This window comes from Typopeltis vanoorti, chromosome 17 (genome assembly GCF_054136105.1).
Source record: "Typopeltis vanoorti isolate ZY-2024b chromosome 17, IOZ_Tvanoo_1.0, whole genome shotgun sequence".
Taxonomy (NCBI): domain Eukaryota; kingdom Metazoa; phylum Arthropoda; class Arachnida; order Uropygi; family Thelyphonidae; genus Typopeltis; species Typopeltis vanoorti.
The window spans coordinates 69,322,752-69,350,155 of record NC_143565.1 but is presented as its reverse complement, the minus strand read 5'-3'; the positions used below and the strand labels follow the sequence as shown (position 1 = coordinate 69,350,155).

The following is a 27,404-nucleotide window of genomic DNA, read 5'->3' as shown; positions in this document are numbered from 1 at the left end:
TGAGGAAGTATAGTGTGAGATAGAGGTGAATAGAATGAAATACTTAGTTGGATGTTGTTGTAGACCTGGTAATGTGGAAGGTAGTGATCATGAAATATATAATCAAATTAGCCAAGCAAATAGGGAAAAGGTAATAATTATGGGTAATTTTAAATATAGCAATATAGACTAGAATTACGAGATAGCAACTAGAAGTAAAGAAAATTAGTGTCTCGAGTTTTTGAGCAACTACCACAGTCAGTATATTGACAGAGGGAATACAAGGGATCAGGGTCTTGGATTTGATTATCTCATCACAGGATATTATTATAAATAAGGTGTCAAGTTTCCTTCCAGTTGGTGAAAGTGACCAAGAAGTGATTACCTGGATGGTTGCCAACCATGTGAGAAATTCTGTGAGGAAAGGGTATATGTGGAACTACAAGACTTGTGATTATGAAAAACTCCAGAGACAGCCTGTAGCTGTGGCATGGAATGAGGAGTTGAGTGTAAAGGAGATCAATGCTGCTTCATTTATATTCAAGAACTATCTAGTAGAAGAAATGACTGAATGAATTCCGAAAGTCAGAAGGTTGAATAAGGTAGATGTGAAATGGATGAATGAAGAGATTAAGCATGCAGTACAGAGAAAGAAGGCATTATGAAGGAAACATAAGACAAGTGATAATAATGAATTCCATGAGGAGCACAAAAAACAGGCAAGGAGGATGACTCAGTTGGTAAGGGTAACAAAAGTGCAATATGAGCAGCAGTTAGTTAATGAAACCAAAAAACCTCATAGGGAATTCTTTTGTCGTGTAACCAGCAAAAGAAAAAAAAAGGATGATTTTAGTAGGATGGCATTGATTGGAGAAAATGGTTATAAGTACAACTGCTGTGTAGGATACAGCTAAGATACTTAATGAGCTGTTCATAAAGGTCTTTCATCCTTGTGAATGTGACATCATGGAGAATTTGAGAGCAGTGGATGATGAGGAGGAGAAACTGACTGTGAGTGAGCAAGAAATATATGGGGAATTAAGCAAACTTGATAATAATAAGGCTGTGGGACTTGATGATAATATTGCCATGTATTTTGAAGAAATGTGCCAGGGATTTGACATCTGCCTGGGCACATTTGTGATTTTAATGTGATTCTTACATTGGGTCAAGTTCCAAAGGAATGGAAGTAAAGCAGTACATATAGGAGATGACAGAACTCAAACATCAAATTTTGGCCAATCTCTGTGTTAGGTGTTGTCGTTAAAGTATTGGAGCGGCTTGCAGGATCTAGAATTGGGTTGGGAACAATGGTATTATCTTTGACAAAAACCACAGATTTGCTAAAGAGATGGCATGTTTTAGTAAACTACTTACTTATTACAATAAGGTGAGGGCTTCATTGGACAAAGGAGATGGATACATAGTAGTAAACTTAGATTTTTCAAAGGCTTTTTTGATAGATTAATGCATAATAAGCTGATACAAATTGCAGTAGTTCTATATTAGACTAGTGCATTGGGGAGATTGGCTGTCTGATAGGTATGAGCAAGTTGTATATGAGAGTGCCATATCCCAGAAGAGGAAGTCACTAGTGGTGTGTGTGTCTCAGGGGTCTGTGGTGATTGCTGTTTAATCTCTATGTTAATGATATTGGGGAAGATCTGAATGAGGATATTCGATTGTTTGCAGATGGTGCAAAGTTGAGTCAAACTATAAGGAGTAAAGCAGATGTTGTGGCCTTTCAAGAAGACTTCAAGAGATTGAGTGAATGGGCATGGAGTGGGAATGCCAGTTCAGTGTTGCAAAAATATAAGGTTTTAAAATTTGGAGAACAAAGATGGGATGTAAAATTTACTCTTGGTGGAGATATATTGTTGGAGGTGGAGGAAATAAGAGATCTTAGGGTGATAATGGATAAAGTTCTAAAATTTTAAGGACAACACAACTAATTCTGGCAATGATTTGAAGGATGTTGACTTGTAGAAGTAAGAATATTCTAGTTCCATTGTATAAAGCTCAGATTAGGCTACATTGGGACTCCTGTGCACAGATTTGGTCACCTGGTTTGCAAAAGGAGATGAAGAAATGTTGGAGAGGTTCCAGAGGCAATTGACTAAAATAGTTTCTGATCACTGGAATGTTGAATATGAAGAAAGGTTGAGACAATGCAATTGCAGAGTCTAATGGATAGGAGAAAGAAGTGTAAAATAATTTAGATGTATGTGTTGGTAAGGGGTCATTATAGAATTAATGTTGAACAGGTTTTGCATAAAATTGTGGGAGATCAGGGAGAGAACAAGAGGTCATCCCTGTTAGAAGCAGATTTTTGCATGGGCAGTTGTGAATGATTGGAATGTATTGCCTGAGAGCATGGTGTGTGTGCAGAGAATTTAAGTATGTTTAAGGTATAGTATGGTATAGTAAGCTCTGTGTGTGTGTGCGCGCGCGTGTGTGCACACACACTTCTCAGCTGCCGGTGTTATTGTACACTTAGCAAAGTGTAGGGTGATACCAGTTCAGTGGAACAGACTTTTCTACAGGAAGTACCTGCACTAAAGGCATAAAGCGAAACAAATCATCTCTGAGACTGTATTTGAAGTCAGTCCATTAGAGAGGGATCATTAGTTGAACTACTCTCTTCTAGACAACATCAAGCATTTTTACAGAGACTTTGAGTGCACACTTCAAATCTAAGTGTAGTAGTAGAGATCACATCATGTCTGTCACTTCCTCGTTCTCCAAGTTTTTTGGAGACAGGAATTGACAAACGTGATGTGATGCGTTTGGCATAGGAAAGATTAAATGTCTCAAAGAAAAGAGAGCATGATCTTGTGGATGAGCTAAGGTATTATCATTGGAATGTAAACTATCTTTTTTTATGACACAAAAAAAGGCATGACTGTTGTACCTAGTTTATTGAACATTCTTATGATGTCTTTCTAACGAAAGGCCAAAGGGGTTTCAGGAAATGAGAGAGCGGATCAATTGGCTAAAGAAGCAGCTAGAAACAAGTTACCAAAAGTACTCGAAACCTGCTATAAAAACACTTGCAGAAGAAAGAAGCCTAGACTTGTGGGAAGAAGAATGGAAAGCATCAAAAAACGGATCATCAACAAAAGAATTCTTTCCTAGCATCAGAAGCAGACTCTGGCTGAAAAAACATGCCATTTCTTCAGGTTTAACCACGCTAATGGGACATGGGAAAACTAAGACACTACTTACACAGATTTCATATCCCGGAATCACCATCATGTATTTGTCGTTCACAACTTCAACAGACTGTTGACCATATGCTTTACGACTGCCAGCTACTTGACTCCATACGAATGCCCCTAATGCAACACGTCATTACTTCTGGAGACAAGTGGGCAGTGTCAAAACAGAGACTTATTGAAAAGTATTACTCAGAACTAATTAAATTTGCCAATAAGATCAACTACCAGTCATTGTAAAGTAACATAAATTACTGATATTGTATGAATTGTATAGTGTAAATATATGTATATATAAAAATATAAATATGGATGTAAAAGTCGGAATATGTAGATGTTAAAATATAAAGATAAATATGAATATTAATACAAAATTAGAAATGTAAATGTTAATCAGTACTTGGAAGCTACATGTAATATATGCATTGCATGCAATGGAGCATGTAGGAATAAATTACCTCCTGGTAGGGTTTAAACACGCACGCACGCACACAGAGTTTTCTTTTGCTATACAATCTCAAGCATGAATCTCAGATCTCTTGCCACCCAATTCATACTGCCTGTCAAGTCATTCCTGCCCACCTTCACAATCATCTCATCCATCCTTTCACTCCCACTTAATTTCCATAAGCCACTTTTTATCGTTCTTCCTGGCAAACACTCCTCAGGCCAGGCATCCTATTTTGCACACCATGGATCATTGAGTCTCCATTCAAGACACCTCTTATCACCCTGTTCCTTTAGTGCTCACTTGCATCCCTTACTCTCTCCTTTAACACTTCCTCTCTTGGTTCCACTACTTACCTGTCATCCTAGCATCTCTCTATCCCTAGTTCCAGCACTCCATCATATTACTCCCATTCCCTCTCTTCTGCTGTTTCTATTTTCTCCTCTTCTATGATTCCCATAACACTCACTCTCTCATTCCCTCTCTTCTACTGTGTCTATTCTCTCCTCTTCTATCATTCCCATAACTCTTTCTCATTCCCTCTCTTCTACTGTTTCTATTCTCTCCTCTTCTATTATTCCCATAACTCTCTCTCACTCCCTCCTACTCTGATTTGCCTTGCATTCATTGCTTCCATTTGCTTAATCTCATCTTTCACACTTCTCAACTCATTCCTGAGACATTTCACTTCCCCTTTCAGTGCATCTATCTCCTCTCTACAAGCCACCCACTCTTGCTTGACATTCATCCTCCCAACTAAGACCATCTCTGAAAACTTCATAATGATTCAAATTTTCCACACTCCCCACTTTTATTTTTTCATTTATATTTTTCTCGTTATCCTCACTCTCTATCACACTACTCATCTCTCTAGGTCAATATTTTCCCACCTCTGATGCAATGCTGCCAACGTCCGTTATGCTAATCTCCAACTCACAAAGTTCTTCCCATTTGCTACATTTTCCGCATATATGTATTCCCCTATCTCTCACCTGCCACATATCCAACTGCCAGGATTGCTAAAACATGACCTTCTTTTAGTAAACCCATGCTGCTCCTTGCAGAGTATAGCTTGTTTGTCTACCCATTTCTGTATGTGAGTTCTTACCAACTTCTCTAAAATTTTCACTATCACACCAGAGATACTGATAGGTCGGTAGTTAGACACATCTGTTTTTTCACCACCCTTGTACAATGGAACTATCATACATTCCTTCCATTCCTATGATATCATTCCTGAGCTGAGACTCAAGTTATACAAACATGTGAAAGGCCTAGTCAATTCAGCTGAACATTCCTTTAGCAAACAGGATGATATTCCATTCCATCCCTATTGATAATTTCTTATCCAGATTTTGCAACAGCTCTTCAACCTCATTTTTATGCATCTCTAACTTTTCATCGAATGTAGCACTTCCACTATGCACCATGTTACATACACCTGGTTGATATATCTTAGCAAAGTGAGCACTCATTAATTGAACAACCTCATTAGCTTCCGACATTATAGTACCATCTCCATTCATTAAAATTATTCTTTCACATTCATTCTTTCTTTTGCTTGCAGCATAACGATAAAATTTTGTGGATTGCATTTAGCTTTTTGATTTAGCTTTCCGCACAGTACTCGTTATTTTTCTGGCTTTATATTTTTCATAACTCCTCTCACTCTTATTCTCACGATATTATTTCCACATCATCTTCTTGTGGATCTCTTGCTTAATAAGGTTGCACATCCATTTCACTCCCAACTTATTTATTCTTTGAACACTAGGGATATGTTCAAATACCACCTCATTTAAGTGCTTTTTTCAAAGATTCCCATGCATTGCTGTCATTTTTCCCATTCATTAACTGATACCATGGGGCCAAAGATAGTATTCTCCTTTGCTGATCATAATTTCCAGCTTTGGAAATTATTATATTATTATTATGGAAATAATATAGATACAAAGCATATATTTTTGATATATTTTATCCATGTGGCCATTTGAGTGGTTAATCCTTTATCCAAGTGTAAGGAAACAAAGTTTATGCATGAAATATCTTCGTTACTAGGCTACTTGTATATAGAGGCTGATAACTTCACATCAGTTGCCTTAGTATTCCATAATTCCAAGCACGCTTCCTTTTGGAAGTGCATAATGCTATGCATTAAGGGAAGGTCACTCCCAGACCAGTTTCGGCATGTACTGAGGTGTTGTCAATGGGAGCTAGACTCAAGAAGAGCAAGGAACAGGGAAACAGTAATAAATTGAGAGAGAAAGAGAGATATATACTTTATCAGCTAGAGTAAGAAGGGATAGCGTTGGTGGGTTAGTCTCAAAGAGGGAGTAAGACTGAGTTTGTGGTATAAAACATACAGACAAATTGGCCTTGAGAACACATGCGATTTACAGACAAAAAATAATAGTGGTGGTGGTGGACAGTAGATAGTGTTGCTGTAGTTGGTTGATTTAAGTGGTGAGACAGAGAGTAATAGAGTGGATACCCTCCCTCGATGAGTCTTTGGACTCCTTTGAGGTGTCACATAATAATAATAATAATAATAATAATAATAAGTGAAACTTGGTTGATTGAGGATGAAATACTGTTGTGAATAGAAATAAAGGTATATAGGATCTTCCTGAAGGATAGAAAGGAGAAACTTAAAATTTCTCTTTCTGCACTCCCAGTCTAATACTTGCTAACCCAAATACTTTTTGTATTGTTATCAGCTTTAACAGAGTCAAAATACAAATCATCTTCACTATCAAATACAGCAATCATTAAACCAACTCCCTTATTTGCTGTTTCTACACTCATCACTCTCTCTCAAGCAATATATTCCATTCATGTATCACTTTCCATGCAAAAAATTTGTTATTCCCATTTCCCATCCCTCTTGATACAACATCCAGAGATTTTTTTTTTTTTAATATCATATCGCATCAGAGTTGTGTACAGTTGGAGATTGAAGTAGGAATAAGGTGATGTTTTTGAATGGCTGAAGGCTTGGGGGGGGGGGGAATGAATGCTGTTCCACGTAACAGCAGATAGAAAGAAGAGGCAAAAGTGAAGTTAGTTTGCTAGGTTTGAAGCTGGAAAGTAAATGGAGATTCACTTGTAGTTGTTCATGCTCTTTACAGTTTTAGAGAAAAGTTCTGGAATGATGGTGACCAGTTAAGTAGAACACTGCACATGAAAATATCTGTAGAATAGTCAGAAAAGAAAGCAGGAGAGGGAGAAGAATAAATGGAATGAAAGAGGAGTCATTTAACTAAATTATCCTTTTTCTAGATGTCATCAAGTATTTTTTAGGGATTTTTTTGATGCACTACCCCAAACATGGTAACAGTATTACAATATCAAGCAGATTTGGGATTTATATAGTGTTAGCAGTTGTAGAGGTTAGGTTCTTGAGGAAAAAAGGACAGCCAAATCTATTGGAGGAGGAAGAAGTGGATGGGATGTATTTGCAGCAGGAAAGCCTAGAGATATTAAGTCAGCCAAGAAGACAAACATCTTTTTCATCAGCAAAGTTATTGATATATTTTGTGGCCAACAAGAAAAAGGTCTTTTATATCTAGGAAGGAAGGAGAGAGAGAAAGCAAAAGTACAGATGCCTGAGGTGCACTGGAATTGGTTTGGAAATCTGAGGAGATGAAGGAAGACATCTGTTCATTCCCATATTGAATAACCAGAAAGAAAGTCGGCAGCTCAACTGCAAAGGAAAACCTAGAGATATTAAGTCAGACCAGAAGACAAACGTCTTGTTCATCAGCAAAGTTATTGATATATTTTGTGGTCAATGAGAAAAGGTCATTTGTATCTAGGAAGGAAGGAGAGAGAGAGAGAGAGAGCAAAAGTGTAGATGCCCTGAGGTGCACTGGAATTGGTTTGGAAATCTGAGGAGATGACTGTAAAACCCAAGAATATATATATATAAACACCTCAAATGAGATTATGGATCTGAGTTACCAAGAGAAATGATGCAGAATTGTGAGGTTATTGATATTCTGCTGAATAGATGGACAATTTGAGTTAGGGCATTATTGACAGCTCATGCTTCAGCTTCTCTTTTATGTTGATCATTGAAAATGTGAACTTTGGAAAATTGAGTTGAGTGATAAATTAAAGAGGGTGGAGTGGCTGTCCTAATTTAGATTGATAAAGACAGTGCACAAATGCTACAAAATACAGTAAGGATACTGAGAGAGAAGATCAAAAAGAGTGGGAGGTGGATTCCAGGTTTGGCATTCTCTGACATAGGATGTAAGATTTGACAAACAGAAATGTGGCAAATATATTTAGGTAGTTGAGGTGTATGGTAGTTGTTGATGCTACCAGGTGATGTTCCATTATGAATGATAGGTCAGGTTTGGATAATTGTAAGTGGTGATCTCAGTAATCTCAATCATGATCTTAATACCAGCATCATATATGTTGGTATAAAGACCATGAATGTTGGTGAAATGCATGTGGAATTTTTTTTTTTTTTTGTATACATATGGGTTTTGATTGGATTTTTATTTTATTTTATTTTGGAGGGGGGGATTTTTTTTTTTTTTTTGTTTAAAAGATTCTTTCTGATTCACAGAATAATAATAATAATTATTATTATTTTTTTTATGTGACGTGACACCTCCAAATAGTCCAAAGCATTCATCAAGGGAAGGCACCCACCCACTACTATACAACTCTCCATCACCACCACTCAATCCCCCAACTACAGCAAACTACCCATCTACACAAATGCCATCTACTGCCCACCACCACTAGTATTTTCACAGACAATCACAAACATCCATGCCCCTGTGGGATTCAAACTCGCAGCCTTTTGGCTGGAGAGCAGATATGTTAACCACTCAACCAACCTGGTTGTCTTGCATGGTTAATGGAAAAGAAGAATAGTTAAATAATAAGTAAGAGCATACAGTGGGTGGAGAGACTCAAGAACATATTGTCTGCACAAATGGAACATATTCTCCTTTCCATGTGTGGCCTTAGCATCTCATGTATATCCTCGTAGTCGGACATTTTTCTGGCATGATCTGGCGTGAGTAAGGATTATTTGCTAGTCAAATGGTAAGATTGATTCATTAGCATTAGAGGACCAATGTGTGGAACTGTTTTACTGCTGTATCCTTGATTGATGAAGAGGTTTCTTAAATTGCATGCAATTTAAGAAAAGCCTGCAAAATTTTAAACATTATATATATATAATACATATAATATTACATATAATAAATGTATAATGTTATTATATATAATATATATATTCATTTATTATCTACTCTATATGTATAAAAAAGATAAGCCAAAATTTGAAGTGTTTTTATGTCACGTTTTTTGTCTTACCGGCTTATCAGCTGGAACTCGGGCGGGGGGGGGGGGGGGGGCATCATAGGCGCCGGGGGGCGGATCCCCCTAGTTTATATATATATATATATATATCATCAGCCATTGTCAATCCACTGCTGGATGAAGGCTTTCCAAGAGTCCTCCAAAACTGTCTGTCCATGGCTCTCCTTTCCCATGACACTCCTACAAATCTGTTGATATCATCAGTTCACCATGATTTAGGTTGGCATCGTGGTCATTTTTCCTCTTGTGGAATCCAATAGTACATCTTTTGTCCATTGCTGATCTCATCTTCGAGCAGTATGCCCAATCCATTGCCACTTCAGATATTTCACTTTTCTTATGATGTCAGAAACTTTGATTTGATTTCTTATCCACATAATCCTTTTGTGATCCTATCTTGTGATACCAAGGATACTTCTTTCCATTCTAAATTGTATTATTCTTAATTTTTTGAATTTCCTTTGCATTTAGTGTCCATGTTTCGCAGCCATATGTCAATATAGGAAGAATACATTGATTCAAAACTTTTCTCTTCTGTTATAATTGCACACTTCAATTGGAAAAGATCTAAGTTCGATTCTCATGGTGACGAGCAGAATCTTTATATGGGTTTTTTCCAATTGAAGGTGAGTTAGCTGATCTCATACAGAGGTAGCAGGGTTTTTCCTCCCAGAAACTTGGATTTTTCATCCTGAATACAGACAAATCAACCTTCAGAACACATGCAATTTACAGACAAAAATACTTGTGGTGGTGGTAGGCAGTAGATGGTGTTGGTGTAGATGATGATGATAGTTGTGGTTTGCTTTAGTTAGTGGATTAAGTGGTGGAGAGTAGGTGCCCTCCCTTGATGAGTCTTTGGACTCCTTGGAGGTTTCATATAATAATATTAATAATAGTAATAATAATAATAATAATGGTAGTTGTCTTTGTAATATTGACTGTAATTTTCTAAATGCTTTCGACCCATGCATCGTGTTGTCTTTTAATTTCTTCCATGATATTTTGTTTCGTTGATATCTGTTGTTATTATTTATTTAAAATTATTATTATTAATTATTAGTCATTATCGATTTTTATTATTTCTGGTTGGACATTGCTATTGAACATAACTTGGGTCTTCTTTAGGTGTATCTTTAGGCCATCTGTTTTGCTAGCAATTTGTAGTTTATGGATACAAGTCTGTAATTCATGTGCAGTTGAAGTAAAGATATCTATGTCATCTGTGAAGTGTAAATGGCTTAAATATCTTCCATTTATTTTCGGATCTTTCCCTTCTAATCAAGAAGTTTGAATACTTCTTCTAGGCATGCGTGAATAATTTTGGAGATATTGTATCATCCTGTCTTATATCTCTCTGTATTTCTACAGTAGAGATGTTTCCATAGAAATTAATTGCTGCTGTTGCATTGGTGTATGCTGATTTGATGGTCCTGACATATGGCTCCTCTACTTGTTGGTTTTGCAATGCTTTAAATATTGCATAAGTTTTTACTGAATCAAAGGCTTTCTCATAATCAATAAAACCAAGACATAATGGTAACTGATATTCATTATGCCATTTGATAATCTGTTGTACAATTTGAATATGGCCCATTACTAAAGCCACTTTAAAAGCCTGCCTGTTCTTTTAGTTGTGCTAGGTCTGGAATTGTACAGAGCTTATGGGCCAAGACTTTTGTGAACACTTTGTAAACTACTGATAGTAGACTGATGGGTCGGTAGTTCATCAAGTCTTCTACTTAACCTTTTTTATGTATCAGAATTAGGGTAGTGCTTTCTTCAGTGTTCTTGGTACATCATTTTTCTTCAGATGTAAGGTAAATAGTTTTGCTAAGATTTTGTAGGTCATTTCTCCATCTGCTTTCTCTACACACACACACACACACATATATATATATATATATATATATACGAGGATTGTTTGAAAAATTTGGTAAATTTCCAATAGACGGCAACACAATTCGTTCATTCATACTAGTGTTGGCATGTATCATCTTTTTCATGAAACCTGGCAAAATTTCAGCCATGTGTGACGCGTAGTTCTCATTTGGCAAACATTTAAAATGACTGTGTTCTCATTTTTCATAAAAATGGAGAAAAACGAGTTTCGTGCAGTGATAAAATATTTTTGTTTGAAGAATTTGACGGCTGAGCAGATCAAAACCAAGTTAGATGCAGTTCATGGGGACTCTGCACCAGCATTAAAAACTATTTATTTTTGGATAAATGAGTTTAATCGTGGTCGTAAGTCCATCAAAGATGAAGCGCACTCTGGACGCCTGACTAAGGTCACTACAAAGGAAATGATTGACTATATCCATGGTATCATTATGGAAGACAGCAGAGTGAAAGTGCATGAGATTGCTAAGATTGTAGGCATCTCAACTAAATGGGTGTATAATATTGTGCATGAAAAATGCACATGGAACAGCTGTGTGCGCGATGGGTGCTGCAATTGTTGACTGTCAATTAAAAACACATGCGAAAAGACATTTTAATGCAGCGTTTGGCGATGTTTAATCACAATTTACAGGATTTTTTGTGTCGATTCATGACTGTAGATGAAACTTGAATCCACCACTACACACCTGAGTCCAAGCAGCAGTCAAAACAGTGGACAATGCCTGGTGAAAGAGCACCAAAAAAAGTGAAGACCGTTTTGTCAGCTGGGAAGGTGATGGCCACTGTTTTTTGGGATACCCAAAGAATTATTATGATAGACTATTTAGAAAAGGGTAAGACAATAACAGGAATCTATTATGCGTCATTGTTAGACCGTTTAAAAGAAGAACTGAAGAAAAAACATCCAAGATTGGCATGCAAAAAAGTGCTCTTTCATCAAGATAATGTATCATCCCACACATCAGATATCGCAATGGCAAAATTGCACGAATTGAGGTTCGAATTGGTTCCGCATCCACCATATTCTCCGGACTTAGCCCCGTGTGACTTCTTCTTGTTCCCAAACTTAAAAATTTGTCTCAATGAGAAAAAACTTTTCTTCGAACGAGGATGTCATCAAGGCTGTCAATGACTATTTTGCACAGTTTGACAAATCCAATTTTTTAGGTGGGATGAAAAAATTGGAAATTCGCTGGACCAAATGTGTAGACCTCGATGGAGACTATGTTGAGAAATAAAGGTGATTTTTTAACAAAAAAATGTGTTTAACTTATTTTTTTACCAAACTTTTCAAACTACCTTCGTATGTTCATACTCCAGATGTTGATCTTATTGGTCAAGATGTTGGGAAAGGTAATTATTCTTATCATGGTACTAGTCTCCATAATTTATCAAAATGAATACTGATCACCATACGTTAAAAGATAGTATCATATCTATGGAATTCTTCCTATGAGGATAGGAAGCATTCTGTATTCTATGCCTATCAACCAGTTTGAATTAAAGCAGCTTGTCAGTAGGCAGAAAGGAATGGATATGATAAAAACACATATGTTATTATTATTATTATTATTATTATTATTATTTAGGCCTCCAAGGAGTCAAAAGACTCATCGCAGGAGGTCCTACCTATGAAACACAAAGTCTATCAAGACTCATCGTAGGAGGTCCCTCTTGGGAAACACAAAGTCTATCATACCGCTCCTTAAGTTCATTGACTGTTCTCGCTCTCACCACTCTATCTGGCAATGCATTTGCATTCCATGGTTCAACCACCCTTCATGCAAAGAAACCACTCCTCACCCTCTTGCTCACAGTTTCCTTTCGTAACTTCCAGGGATAAAGGAGGATTATTATTATTATTACCGCAACCCTCATGGAGTCAAAGACTCATCTGGGAGGCCCTTTTATCACACACACATCTCATCATGCCGTGTCTTAAACACACTCAAACTTTTTGCAGACACCACACTCTCAGGCAAGGCATTCCAATCATTCACAACTCTGCATGAAAAAAACCTGCCTCTCATTCCCCTACTCGCACCCTCTTTATACAGTTTCCAATGCACTAATCTAATATACAATCTTGCCCTCCTTCCACTCCTTAGGAACTTGACCAAGTGCAAGACTCGTATTAAAAAAATATGTCAAGGCAGATGTCAACTCCCTGGCACATTCCTTCAGAATATGCGGTGATATATTATCAAGTCCCACAGCCTTGTTTACATCTAGTTTACTCAACTCCCCATACACCTCTTGCTCACTTACAATCAGTCTCTCCTCCCCATCATCTACTGCTCTCAATCTCTCCATGAAGTCACATTCACAAGATTGAAAGATCTTTATGAACTGCTCGTTAAGTATCTCCGCCACACGTTCTGCAACAGCTGTCTTTATACCATTTTCTCCAATCGATGTCATCCTTCCATAATCATTCTTTCTTTTTCTGGCTATATATCGAAAGAACTCCCTAGGATTCATTTTGGCTTCATTAGCTAACTGCCGTTCATACCCCTCTTTAGCTACTCTCACCAACCAAGTCACCCTCCTCGCCTGGTCTTTGTAGACCTCATGAAATTGGTTATTTCCACTTCTCTTATGCTGCCTCCACAATGCCCTTTTTCTCTGTATCGTATGCTTAATCTCTTTATTCATCCATCTCACACCTACCTTATTTAACCTTCTCACCCTCGTAATACATTTAGACATTGCATCTACTAGATAGTTTTAAAATCCCCCAAGCTGCATTGATCTCTTTTCCAGCTAACTCCTCATTCCATGCTACACCCACAAGCTGTCTCCTGAGCTCTTCATAATCACTGTCTTGTATCTCATAGGGGGTCCTCGCACTGCTGGCAGCCACCCAGGTAATCACTTCATGGTCACTCTCACCAATTGGTGGATGATTTGACATCTCATTTATAATTACATCCTCTGATGAGATGACGACATCCAAGAACCTTAATCCTCGTGTGCCCTCTGTTACATACTGTCTGAGGTAATTATCCCTCAAAAACTCAAGAAACTCATTTTCTTTACTTCCAGTTGCTATCTCATCATTCCAGTCTATATTGCCATAATTAAAATCACCCATAATGATCACCCTTTTCTTATTTCCTTGGCTAATTTGACTATACATTTCGCTATCACCACCATCCACATTACCTGGTCTATAACAACATCCCACCAAGTATTTGATTCCATTCACCTCTATCTCACACCATACTGCCTCAAAACCACTGGCACTATTTCCGTCTTGCATCTCTACTTTGTATGGACATAACTCTTTCTCTATCATCAATAGCACTCCCCCTCCCTTTTTACCCCTTCTATCCTCACGAAATACATCATACCCTTCCATCTCTATTCCTGTCAGGATGTCATCCTCTTCCAACCATGTCTCACTTATTCCGACAATCTTTGGGTGAACAGACACAATTAGTGCAACCATTTCATCTGCCTTGTTTCTTATACTTCTTGCATTGGTATACAAACACAACAGCTCATTTCTGAATCTACAGCTAGTTCCACTGATACCACTCACTCGATGTGATCTCTCCATGCTAGACTGGGACTATTCCCTTTCTGCTTCTTCATTTTAGAACCCTTTCCAATTCCGACTGTTTCCCTGCTCCTCTTGCACACCCATTCTCTCATTTTCTATACTCATACCTCTCACTTCCCCATTCATATCCACTTCTTCAATCTCTCCTGTCTTACTCTCCTGCTCTTCCACATCACTCCCCCCCCCCCCTCTCGATCTCGTTCATTCTATCTAGTCACTTCTCTACCTTCCAGCAGCAGTCTCTCGAAGCGACTCACACCATGACCACTCAAATGCTGTCCGTCGCTCCCATACAGCTCACTTCATCCCTCAAACTCATTCCACACATTAACAAACTGTACTCCCATCTCCTCACACATTTCAGCCAGCATATCATTTATAATCCTTGCTCTCTGCCTCATTTCACCACAGTCATACCTAGGCAACACACTGACTACCCTTCCTGTCACACTATTTTCTTTTATCCTTCCAAGTAGATGAGAAAAATTTTTCCAGTACATGATTGGAGGTAAAAAACAAGGATTCACATCTGAAAGTTGAGTAAGAGTGGGGTTGTCTGGAAGATATGAGAAATTTTTTGCTTGGTGGGTTTTCTGAGTTTAACGTATGATAGGGCCATTTTGAGTCTTGGGACTCCAAGGAGATGCTGGTTAATAATAATAATAAATAGTAGCTTCTATTGTTGTAGCACGCCACACCACACATACAACCCACCATCTACGCTACTTAATCCTCCATTTCCATCAGTTTTAGAGAATAACTCTATTAATTAAATGTTAACTCTGAATATTAATCACTATGTCATGGTCAAACTTCAGAATGAGCATTTAATCGAATCCTGGTTTAATACACAACATGATAGCATAATACAGTCTACTCTTGCTATTTCAAACTTGCTCACTCACCCTCTATAAAGTGAGTGTCACTACTTATAACAAACTCACTCACTACTGAAAAGTCCCTCAAGTATAATACTGTGCTAAAAGAAATTCACTATAACAAACTATTTCTGTGATTCATGTGAGTTTACTACATTGAGAATCAAGTTTAACTTTGTGTTTCCTGGATTAGTACACACTAATCCTATGTTCCACTACTCCTGAGAATAATCATGATATAATGATCAAAATGTGAAGCCAACAATTAATTAATAAATTGTTCTATAAATTAGTGTAAGTACCATTAAATCAATTTCTATGATACTATTCACAATGTATTCTTTTTTTTATTTAAAATTTTGATTAGATTGTTAATATTCATTCCCTATCATCTCTAGCTCCCATAATATTATATTTATGGCTATGGCAATGGTCCAGTATGTAACCAGTATTTTTCTTATTGGGATATCAAATGTTTTAGGTAAGTACCTAAGTATTTATATTTTGGTCATCTAGAAATTTTTTTAAAAAAAATGTTAAATTTAGCCCTGCTTAATTGCCTTAAATAGATCATTATCAAATGTGTCCTCAAGGGGTGTACAGGATACTATGACAGTACTATTACTGGAAAAGTTGTTTACATTATTACTAACTTCCTATCAGCAATTTCCCTCTAATTAATCTGTTATCTATCAAGATTCCAATATTGTCAGTACTAATTTATTTTATTTCTGCAAAACCAAATTTTGGTTTTGCAAAAGGGATGATTTCTTATTATCAAATACTCTTGTTTTTTGGTGGGCAACACACTAATGACGTTATCTGCTGCAACAACTTCCTTGAGTCTCTATCAACATTCGTTTTTTCACCATCTAAGTCATTTGTGTCTGCAACCACCACTAATTCTGATGTTCGCTCTTTCCTTCTCTGCAAAGTCAGTTACAGTGGTATCTCGTTAATCCGAACTAATAAAAAACGTGCTCGTTCGGATTAGCAAATTTTTGCATGTATAACTGCAAATCCAGCCCTTGCAGTTATACATGCCATGGCACTGATCCAAGCAATCTCCTAAGCTTGTCATACTTGCCAGCATGGTAATTCCACATATACCCTGTCTTAATCGAAAATTCCACACCTTTAGCCACCTCCCAGGTCAAGGACCTTATGATCACTCTCACCAATAGGTGGCAACATGGTTATATTCATTACAGTCAAATTCTCAGATGCTATTACCAGGTCAAGCACTCTCACACCCCTAGTATTTTCAATTACATGCTGTCTCAGATAGTTATCCCTTAATAATTGAATAAAATCCTTTTCCTTCCTCACATGTGTCCTCTCCTCCTTCCAATCAATGTTACCATAGTTGAAATCCCCCATAATAATTACCCTCCTTCCACTCATTTCATCAATTTCCCTATGCATACTATCTCCACCATCTATTCCATCACCTGGTCTATAGCAGCACCCAACTGTATATTTTATTCTGCCAGTCTCAATCTCACACCAAATAGCCTCAAATGAGCTCCTTTCACTATCCTGCGATACAACTTCAATTCTCCTTGGCTGCAGTTCATCAGCTATCATCAATAATACCCCTCCCCCCATTTTATTCTCTCTGTCCCTCCTAAACACACTATAACCTACACATTCTATCCCACTAACTATATTCATGTTTTACTTTTTTTTCTTCGAGTTCTTTATTGTCATCACTGTCTTCTGTAGCGTCATTCTGTAGCGTCATATTTATAATTTCAGCATCTGATTTGATTTCGAATTCACTTCTGGTTCTACCTGTAATCCATTCACCGGCAAAGGTTGGTTGATTGATAGAGCCTCTGCTACTAATGGCTCAGTTAAGTAAGTTTGAGTGCGGTTAGTAGTTGGAAGGGGATCAATTGTTCGATGCTGTTGGCACACTCTCCCTTGATGAGTCTTTAGACTCCCTGGAGGTGTCAGATAATAATAATAATTCCGTAACATCTGTTTGACATTTCAACATCTGGATTTATATTTTTAACCAAATTATGCACATTTTGAATTTCCTCATTTTGCATATCACTGTAGTTATCTTGGTAAATTCTAGAAGGCCACAGTTCTTTCCATAACGCTCGAATTGCTTCAGGCTTGACGGCTTCCCAAGCAGCAGCAATTGAGCATGCTACATCCTTCAAATTTATATTTTTGTATCGATGTGGTAACATCATAATCGCAGGAAATTACATTTATAATAATAATAATAATAATAATAATAATAATATGTAATAATAATAAAATAAATAATAATATTTAAAATAATTATTAAATAAAAATAATAGTACAAAATAATAATACGTAATAAATAAAACTTTTTTTTCTTTCAAACCAGCAGTTCTGATTACTGGAGGGTTCGAACTAAAGAGTTTCAGATTCAGATAAAGAGGCTCAATTCTAGCTCCCATTTCTAATCACTTTAATCTATCAATACACTTTTCACATACACAAAAAATGCTTTCCTTTTTTTTTTTTTTTTTGTTCACTAACAGTCAACAAATCTTACACATTTTTCGGTGCAAACATGAAGCAATTTTCGCAATTCATCCACTGGGAAAAATTCAGGGCAGAACTTGACTTGCATGCCAAAGTTTTCCTTGCCACTGACGTGTGCCTCTTTACAGATTCCATTTTCAGAAGCAGAAGCAGTAGGGACAAGTAGCAAAAAAAAACACAATGAACAAACTAAACAAACATTTTTTCATGCTGGATACAAGTGTATCCAGCATGAAAAAATGTAGTACAGTTTATGATAAAAAGCCATACTATACACTTTTTTAGCACAGCCCAAATATACTGCTGTGTTCAATCGTGACACTTTTATCATTTTATCATTAGCATTAGTAATGTTGTATGTCTACTTACAACATTATTACTTAAGTTAGCCTGATTGCCAACTTTATTAATTAACATTAGTAAAGCTAATGCTAATTAATAAAGTAAGACTAAGTAAAGTGAAGCTAAAATCTAGCAGGTTTTAGAGCAGTTAATTCCTGCTCTAAAAATCAAACATAGAATTCAGATCACCACCTAAGGACATAAGACTCATATGCATTGTGGTGGGATTTGAAGTGATGGCCTATTAGTATCAGTGCAGATACATTATCCACATGCCAAACAGGCTGGCCAATCAATGGCCCTCTTACCGATTCACTCCAGTCACTTTCTTCAATTCTCTTTTTTTTGTCTTATGCCTCATCTGTAGGTATTTTCATGGACACTGTTCTGCTGAACATGCACTACTTTTCATTAACCCTGTAAGACTGACTACTAATGATCAACATCCATTAACTGCCTAGCTTCAGCCTTACTGAATCAGCTTCTTGTCCTATTCTTTCATTCTTCTTCAGACTGTTTTTCCCAAGAACTCAACTGCCAGCTATTCAAGAATTATATCAACAAAATAACATTGTGCTGTATATATTTTTCAACCTCTGTGTGCTGGGAGGGAAGGGGGGGGAGACACACACACACACACACACACACACACACACACACACACACACACACACACACACACACACACACACACACACACACACACACACACACACACTAAACAAAATTTTGGCTTGCAACGGGTAATCTGTTGTCACCTGTAATTGTGAACATCTATTTAGAAGATCTGGAAGTTAAAGCTATCTCTTCTTATCCTTTAAAACCAAGAATTCGGAAAAGATGTATTGATGACATTTTCCTGATTTGGAGCCATGGTTGTGAATCTCTCCAAAACTTCCTAGAACATCTAAATAATCAATATCTGAACATAAAATTTATGGCTGAATTTGAAGCTAAATGGTTCTCTTCCTTTTTTGGACATCAAACTGACCTGTTCCTCAGAGAAATTAAAAATCTTGATTTACAGAAAAGCTACCCACACCAACAGATATCTCCATGATCACTCCCATCATTATCCTCTTCAAAAGTTTGGATCCATTTCTACACTAGGACATCGTGCTCGCTCTCTTCTTGATGATGAGATAGAACTTAATAAAGAACTCAATTTTCTCAGGTCTACTTTTCAACTAAATGGTTATTCACAAAGCAATTGATAAATTCCTATTAAATCCACCCACTCGCAATAATGAAGAAAGCAATAGGGTGAAAGGTAATATTGCTATACCATACATAAGTTCTGTCTCACCCAAATTGGAAATACAACATAAGAACTTTATTTACTCCTCTTCCGAAAATCTACTCCTTAGTGAGCCGTCCAAAACCTAGACATCACAATCTTAAATATCCCAGTATGTATCAGATTTGCTGTGATATACCATACTTTGGCCAAACAGAGAAATCGATCGAGTTACCCATTGAAGAACATAAGAGAGGTGTCAGTTACAGGAGAATGCGAGCCAGTGCTTTGTCTAGTCATGTTCTGTTCTCAATTTTGCTGATTCTAATGAAGAAAACCTTAGCCATACAGTCCTATGGGACAAGTCTGATAACATTTTCTTGTTGCCAGGATGAATTAGAAAGAAAGATATTAGAATCAAAATAAATCATTCTCAATCCCACTACATCTCAATAACATCCTGAGTTACAACCTATCAGACTGTCATTGTGCTACAATCAAATACTGGCATTCACGAGATGATATACGCATGCATACGCCCAACAATGAAGCCAACGAGAGAACAGTTTTGAACGTGCAGACTTCAACAGTTCTACATTGAATATATATACACTAACTTTCCGTTTTGTTTACGGTTATTTCCTCTATGTTTTACTGGTTATTTCTTTTTTAATGTGCACCTGAAGAAGGCTGATACAAGCTGAAACTAGTTGTGCTATTAAACTTTGTTTTTTTTTTTCTCGGTTTCTAGTGATTCAATATTTTTTAAAAATAATAATAATAATATATATATATATATATATATATATAAATAAAAGGAATGAATATTGCTGATTATAATCAATTAAATAACCGAATTAATAATAGCTTGAATAACAGTGGTATAAATTAATATTCATTCAATTGGATTTGCATTCACATAACTTACTATGGTTATGTTTGCTACATTCCTTGTCTAATGGTATCCTATGTCTACAGACATAAGATACTGTTAGACAAGAAAGGCAACAAGAAACTGTCTTATTCTATAATAATTCCCTAGTAAAGTGGCATTGCTACCACAACAGCCATTAGGTTGAGGGAAAACACACACAGAAATAATAAACAGAGACTGGAGACCACAGATATGAGAAAAATTAGGTAAGTGAGCAGATGACATCAATGGCAGAATCGTAATAAAATTTATGATATTAGGAAAGAACTTGACATTGTTAGTATTCAAGAATGTGTGAGCAGAGCTAATTTAAGATTGCATAGTCACTTAAACAGAATGAGAGAGGAAAGGTTAATAAAATAGGTGTTTAATGCCTAGATGGCAGAAAAACAACCAGAGGAAGCCCAAGATATGCAGGTGAATTGATGCAGTCCAAAGTGTCCTAGAACACGTTCGATTCCCGTTGTAGATGTGAGGAATTTGAGGATCTTCCTCAGGCATAGCCAAGTTAGCCGGTCTTGGGCGTGGTCAGTAGGGTTTTTTCCGCCAGTTTATCTGGCATTTTTCATCCTGCAAACAGGTAAACCAGCCCATGAACATACGCCTCTACAGTCAAAAATATATCCCACCAGCGGCAGACCAGGCGACGGGTCGGTTGGGAGTAGTACTAACAAAGAAGTTGCATCTAAAGTAACATGCGGACCCTGCATGGGAAGCGGGAATAACACGTAGAAGAAGAAGAAGAAGAAGAAGATGTCAGTAAGAAAATTAAAATCCATTTATAGTGATTAAGGCATTGGATATGAGGAGTAACCGACTTGGTAGTGGTAGTAGAAACAACTGACTTGACTGGAAACAAGGAACACATAAGACTGAATATCAGCAGGGTGTTGAGATGGATAAAAGATAATAGTGTGATAGGAAAGGTAGTCAGTGTGCTGCCTAGGTATGACAGTGATGAAATGAGGCAGAGAGTAAGATTGTGATTGTGAATTGTAAGATTGTTAGAAAAAAACGTGTGAGAAGAAAGGAGTGCAGTGTTAATGTGTGGAATGAATTTGAAGGACGAATTGAACTGTATAAGAGATGGACTGCATTTGAATGATTATGATGTGAGTCATTTAGAGAGACTGCTTCTGGAAGGTAGAGAAATGAATAAAGAAATTGAAGAAGTATGGAAGTAAAGAAAATGAGTTTCTCGAGTTTTTGAGGGACATCTACCTCAAGCAGTATGTAACAGAGAACACATGAGGATTGAGGGTCTTGGATTTGATCATCACATCAGAGGATGCTATTATAAATGAGGTATCAAATTACCCTCCAGTTGATAAGAGTGACCATGAAGTGATTACCTGCGTGGTTGTTAGCATTGTGAGGACTTCTGTGAGGAAGGGTATATGTGAAACTACAAAGCTGGTGATTATGAGAAGCTTGGGGAAACAGCTTGCAGTTTCACAGAAGCAATGTCTAAATGTATTACAAGGGTCAGAAGATTAAATAAGGTAGGTATGAAATGGATGAATGAAGAGTTTACCCATGCTATACAGAGGGAAAAAGGCATTATGGAGGCAACATAAGAGGAGTGTTAATAATCATTTCCATGAGGTTTATGAAGAACAGGAAAGAAGGGTAATTTGTAACATATTGAAAGAACTCCCTAGGAAATCCTATGTAGCCAGCAAAAAAAAAAAAAATGATTATGGAAGGATTGAGCAGTTCATAAAGGTCTTTCATTCTTGTAAATGTGACATCATGGAGAGTTTGAAAGAAGTTGATGATGAGGAGGAGAGACTGAATATAAGTGAGTAAGAGGTATATGGGAAATTGAGCAAACTTGATGTTAATAAGGCTATGGAACTTGATAATATATCACTGCATATTTTGAAGGAATGTGCCAGGGAGTTGGCATCAGAATTGACATATTAGTTTAATATCTCAGTCTTGCACTGGATTGAGTTCCTTTGGAACTCAATCCAGTGCAAGACTGATATTAAGACTGATATTATTCAGTGCAAGACCGATATTATCCAGTGCAAGACTGATATTATTAGGAAGGCAAAATTTTGCCACTTCATAAGGGAGGTGACAGAACTCAGGCATCAAATTATAGCTTATTTGTGTGTGTCAGTTGTTGTGATTAAAGTGTTGGAAAGGCTGATGAGAACCAGGATCCAGAATTGGGTTGACAACAGTGCTATTATCTTTGATGGACAGCATGGATTTGCTATAGGGAGGTCATGTTTTAATAATCTACTTATTACAATAAGGTGATAGCTTCATTGGACAAAGGAGATGGATATACAGTAGTATACTTAGATTTTTCAAAGACTTTTGATAGATTACTGCATGATAAGTTAAAAGTCAAACTATAGCAGATATTGTTGGATTGGCTATCTGATGGGTATCAGCAAGTTGTGTATGGGGAGCAGTATCCCAGAAGAGGAAAGTCACTAGTGGTGTACCTCAGGGGTCTGTTTTATAGTAATTGTTGTTTAACCCGTGTGTTGATGAGGATTTAGATGGGGATATTCAGTTGTTTGCAGATGATGCAAAGTTGTGATGAATTATCAAGAGTAGACAGATGTTGTGCCCATTGAGTGAATGAGCTTGAGGAGGGATATCAGTTCAATGTTGTAAAATGTAAGGTTTTTGGAGAAACAAAGATGGGATGTATAATTTACGCTTGGTGGGGATATATTGTTGGAGGTGGAAGAAATAAGAGATCTTGGGGTGATGGTGGATAAGGATCTAAAGCTTAGAGGACACATTGCCAAAATTGTGAGGACAACACAAACAATTCTGGGCATGATGCAGAGGACCCTTACTTCCACAAGTCAGTGTCCTCTGCATCATTTCCAGAATTCTTTTTTTAACATACAGCAATTACCCTAAAACACACCCGTGAGGTACACGACTTGCTGTTACCTATCAGATAGCCAATCTCCAATCTAATGCACTAGTATAATATCCAACCCCATCTGTTCGTTTGGCTTTCAACTTATCATGTGGTATTATATCAAAAGCCTTTGATAGATTAAATGCATGCACAGTAGCCACATATGGACTACTGTGCACGGATTTCGTCACCTGGTTTTCAAAAGGATGAAAAGATGTTGGAAAGGGTCCAGAGGGGACTGACTAAGGTAGTTTCTGATTTCTGTACTGTTGAATGTGAGGAAAGGTTCCGAAGATGCAATTTACAGTCTAGTTTATAGGAAGAAGAGGGGATGATATTATGGACATACAAGTTGGTAAGGGATTGTTATAGGATCAATGTTGAAGAGGTTTTTCATAAAGTGGTGGGAGATCAGGAGTAAATGAAGGGTCATCCCTTTTAGCAATCTTTAATGTAATTGCTTGAGACATCTGCAATATTTATTATTGCAGATGTCTCAATTGGGGTGCTAGTGTCGTTGGTGAATGTAGTGGTCGTGTTCAGTTAGGCTAGAAAACATGTTTTTAAATTTAAGTATAGTGTGGCTTTTTTTCTCAAATTGTGCTGCAGTTTGGATCAGTTAGATACAAGTGTCCTTCAGTGGTGTTATTGTTTGAAACTTTGTTGTATATATTGTGTTTTCGCTGCTGTTTGTTTCACTACTTCAGTGTCTAAAGATGGCGTCCAACAAGAAGCATCCAGCGGCGCGCAGGACTTCTACACGAAAGGCTGGCTCATCGTTAGATTTTTCGCAATGTAGCAGAAACTGCTACATGTATGTGCCAAAGAATGTGAAGGATCTGCGGACGGTCTGGCTAAATAAAAAGAATGAAAATGTCAACATATGTGAGAAATGTTGGGATAGGCTGGAGCGTTTAGGAATGGAAGTAGACATCGGGACCGTAGCAGACGAACTTCGGTGGGAGTTCATGAAAATGAAAAGTGACCTCACCATCTGCAAGAGGAATTGGAAGTGCTCATTAAGGTGGTACTGGAAGTTAAAACTGAGTTAAATGTGTTGAACAGGGAAATTAGGACTATAGAAATTACTTTAGCTGAATTAACTAGAACAGGATTACATATGGGAGAGTCTTTGGTGAATGATGAAGTAATAAATAGTATGGGAGTGATTGGGAGTCAACAAAATAAAAGCACAAGAGGTCTAGAAGAAACGAGATGTCGTGAGAGTGAGGGGGTAAGTAAAAGAGCATTGAGTAATGAAACTGGGAGAGTCATGCTGAATAGCATAGAAAATGAGGTCATGAGTAATTCTTGTTTGGACGTGAATGAAGTTAAGAGTGGTAAAATATATGGTGATTCTATGATTAAGGGTATGGAGAGCAGTATGCCTGAGGAGTGCTTGGCTGGTGGGACAATAGAGAGAGTGGCTTTAGCAATAAAAAGAGGGCATGTGTAGACAAGATGATAGTTATGGTGGGTACAAATGACCTGAGTGGTAGTATAAATTGGGTAGCAAAAGATTTAAGAACATTGTTAGATATTGTGAAGAAGAAATGTGTTGGTGGGAAGATAGTGTGTGTGTGTGTGTGTGCTGCCTCTTTTTGACAATTATGAGTTAAGTAGATGAGCGATGATAATGAATGCATATGAATGCAAGAATGTGCAAAAAAAGAGGTCTGGTCTGGAATTTGTTGATGTCTGGAGTGTTTTTGAAGGAAAAAAACAATTGTATGCTAGAGATGGGTTGCATCTGAACATGGAAGGTCATAAGCGATTGAAAAAGTTAATGTTTTCTGAACAAGTTGAAGTAATTGGGCACGGAAACTAAAATGGAAAAGGTTGAGTAAGAGAGAAAAACTTTAGCAGTGATTGTATATTTGTTGATCTTTATTTGCAGAATAGAGGGGATAAAAATCGGCATGGGACTACTGAAATTAGTGACATGTATATCAGTTTTAAAGCCAGTACAAGAGCTAAAGCGAATCTGCAATTTTTGTATACCAATGCAAGAAGCGTTCAAAATAAGAGAGAAGAATTTTTGGCATAAGTCAGTACAATCTCACCAAAAGTTGCAGGTATTAGTGAAACTTGGCTGTCAGCAGAAGATGTGGTCACTGGAATTGAATGTGATCAGTACAGTATTTTCAGGGAGGATAGAGAAGATAGAATGGAGGAGGAGTACTGTTGATGATAGCTGATGTGTTGCAGCCAAAGAAAGTAGTATATCAAGATGATAGACATGTGAATGAGAGTTCATTTGAGGCGGTCTGGTGTGAAAGAGTGACCAACGCAACCAAATATACAGTTGGTTGCTGCTATAGGCCAGAGGGTACAGGGGGTGATATTGAATTCATGCATCAGCAAATTAGTGTAATGAGTGCAGGGTGTGATTATTATGAAGGATTTTAATTATGTTGATATCAATTGGAAGGAGGAAATATCACATGGCAAAATGGAAATGGAGTTCATCAATGAGAGTTCATTTGACACGGTCTGGTGTGAAATAGTGACCAACGCAACCAAATATACAGTTGGCTGCTGCTATAGGCCAGGGGTTACAGAGGGGGGATATTGAATTCATGCATCACCAAATTGGCGCAATGAGTGCAGGTTTAGTGATTATTATGGTCGATTTTAATTATGGTGATATTAATTGGAAGGAAGAAATATCACGTGGCAAAAAGGAAATGGAGTTCATACATCTTCTGCGAGATAATTACTTGAAACAGCACATAACTGAAGGGACACGTGGTGTGAGAGTGTTGGACCTGGTCATTGGTTCAGAGGATATATGCATAAGTAAGGTGTCCTCGTTACCTCCAATTGGTGAGAGCGATCATGTGGTATTGATCTGGGAGGTTGCAAAATCTGTGGATTTTTCTGTTAAGGGTATATATGGAACTACAGGTTAGGCAATTATAACAAGCTTCGGAGTGAGCTTGCAGCCATCCCATGGCCGAACATATTGCAGGGGGAAGATGTTAGCAGTGCATGGGACAAAATCAGCGGGTATCTGAGAAAGCAACATCAGATTATGTCACCCATGGTCAGGAAGACAAACAAGGTTGGCGTTAGATGGATGAGCAGTAGTATCAAGCTTGATCTGCAAAAAAAAAAAAAAATGTTATGGAGAATGTACAAGGAGAAAGGTGATCAGTACACCCATGAGCAGTACAAGGCTCAAGCTAGGAAGGTTACCAGCATAGTAAGAAAAGCTAAATCAGATTATGAGAACAAGGGTAATCCCAAAGAGTTCTTCTGCTATGTGGCAAGTAAAAGGAAGAATGACTTCGGAAGGATAACTTTAGTGGGTGCTGATGGTATCGAGGTGACAAATTCCGATGTAATAGTCGAGTTACTGAGTGATCATTTTTCAAAAGTCTATCACCCAAGTGAAGATATTTCTGTACTTGTAGCAAATGTGAGTATTGAAGTTTAGAAATCAGAGGTATTAAATATATTGCAAAATTTAAATGCAAACACTGCTGTAGGTTTAGATGGAATATCAGCTTGTGTGTTGTGTGAATGTGCAAAGGAATTGTCAATGCCTCTTGCTTGATTATTTAACTTAAGTTTGAACTCTGGTATGGTCCCTAGGGAGTAGAAGGCAAAGTAGTTCCTTTGCATAAAGGTGGCTCTAAAACTGTGGTCGTTAATTACAGACCAATCACCATCTCAGGAGTGGTGGTAAAAGTATTGGAAAAGTTGGTTAAAGACAAAATTCAAGAATGGGTGGATCAGGATATGATAATCTATAGGGGTCAACATGGTTTTGTTAAAGGTAGATCCAGCCTTAGCAGTCTATTAACTTTTTATAATAGAATGATGACATCTGAGTTGGACAAAGGAAATGGATACCCCATGGAACGCTGTTACGCAAATTGGAACAGATGGAATGGATACTAAACTGGTGATATAGATAGGAGAATGGCTCAGGGAGAGATACCAGATGGTGATGTATGGAGGAATAGAGTCCAGGATGAGACAGGTGACCAGTGGTGTGCCTCTGGGCTCTGTGCTTGGGCCATTGTTGTTTAATTTGTACATAAATGATATAGGAAATGGCTTGAGGGGAGATATTCAGTTGTTTGTCAATGATGTAAAGTTGGGTAGTGCAATAGAAAATCAAG

At 37.4% G+C, this 27,404-nt stretch overlaps 1 long non-coding RNA gene across 1 annotated transcript in view; it reads left to right on the top strand.

Annotated features, from left to right (window-relative positions):
• LOC150097463 (uncharacterized) overlaps positions 1 to 27,404 on the top strand; it is a 93,474-nt gene that overhangs the window by 29,704 nt on the left and 36,366 nt on the right. The window contains exon 2 of the long non-coding RNA XR_016549698.1: positions 15,735 to 15,817. This is a non-coding gene — a long non-coding RNA (uncharacterized LOC150097463). The remainder of the gene's footprint in view (positions 1 to 15,734; positions 15,818 to 27,404) is intronic.